Consider the following 1,325-nt stretch of genomic DNA (forward strand, 5'->3'; position numbering starts at 1 on the left):
AACACACAGACAAACCAGTTATGCGCCATGAGTACTTCGGGCACGCGATCACTGACAGATTTGTCAACTGTAAACTGTAGATTATTCCATAATGTGTTGACTCAATATAGTGATTGTTACCAGGTCTGCTTTGAAGCATCTTATACTTTGACTGGTGTCAATGTTTTGCAGCAGGTCACATCAATATGAAAGATAGCGCGTGTTGAGGTAACCCTTTGAAATGTCCAATGTTCCCTGAATGCACCGTGGCTGAGCAAAGCCCTTAGCCTTCATTGTCCTGCTGTCACTCAGCAGGCCACACCCATGTCCCACCCCAAGCAAAATCGGGGTCAAAACCTCAAAGGTGAAAAAAGCAGAGGCGAAAGTGGAAAAAAGATTTGAACCTGAAAAGTAAATCTGAAGCTGAAAAAAGATCTGAACCTGAAGAAACAAGATGTGAAACTGTAAAAAATTAAGATTTGAATCTGAAAACAAAAAATCTGAAACTGAAAAAAATAAAATGGTAAATATGAAAATAATTATTGACATGAAACCTGAAAATAAACTATTTATTCAAAAGAATTTCAAAGTTGATTCAAAAAAAAATTTTGAACAGAAAAAAATCAACATCAAAACATAAATTTTCAGTTTCAAGTTTTAGTGTTTGAATGAAATTTATTTTTTCAGGTGAACAAAACTTATGACCCCAATTTGGCTCCATACACTAGGGCCCTAATTACTCTCCCTTCTTATGATCCTTCCATCTCTGTCAAATGCTCGGCTGTGTTCAACCAGTTTGAGAATGTCAGCCTGCCCTTTCTGAGAGACATTCAATGTTTGTCAAAGTTTGTCTTCAAACAAGATGCTTATGTTTAAGGCAAAAGTTGCGACAGAAACAAGTTCTCCTTCAAAGACTGAGGAGGAAAGTTCATGACAGTCAGCGCTTCTATGACCTTGTTCAAGTTTTGCAGCGTGTTTTCGCTCGAAGCTGTGAAGACATAGTGATCTAACAGACGAGGTGGCCGAGTGGTTAAGGCGATGGACTGCTAATCCATTGTGCTCTGCACGCGTGGGTTCGAATCCCATCCTCGTCGTGTTGTGTTTTAAGTTCAACAGTAAAAACTATGGACAGAGTCCGCCAAAACTCAAAATACGGACAAAGAGGGGTAGCACTAGCTGAGTTTAGGGGAGAAACTCGTGCTGTGATATGGCAACCGTCTGTCGCTCAAGTGCCAACTCTCATAATTATGCGTAATTTTAAGTCTGAATACAATCCCACAGCAGCTCATCAACAAACTGAACCAGCTGGGGCTAACTACTTGCTGTGCAACTGGCTGCTGGACTTC

At 40.2% G+C, this 1,325-nt stretch overlaps 1 non-coding gene across 1 annotated transcript; it reads left to right on the forward strand.

Moving 5' to 3' along the window:
• Positions 1–991: 991 nt before the first annotated feature.
• trnas-gcu (transfer RNA serine (anticodon GCU)) lies at positions 992–1,073 on the forward strand. The gene has a single exon. It is a non-coding gene; the product is annotated as a tRNA-Ser (tRNA).
• Positions 1,074–1,325: the final 252 nt, after the last annotated feature.

Source organism: Parambassis ranga, unplaced genomic scaffold (genome assembly GCF_900634625.1).
Source record: "Parambassis ranga unplaced genomic scaffold, fParRan2.1 scaffold_27_arrow_ctg1, whole genome shotgun sequence".
Taxonomy (NCBI): Eukaryota; Metazoa; Chordata; class Actinopteri; family Ambassidae; genus Parambassis; species Parambassis ranga.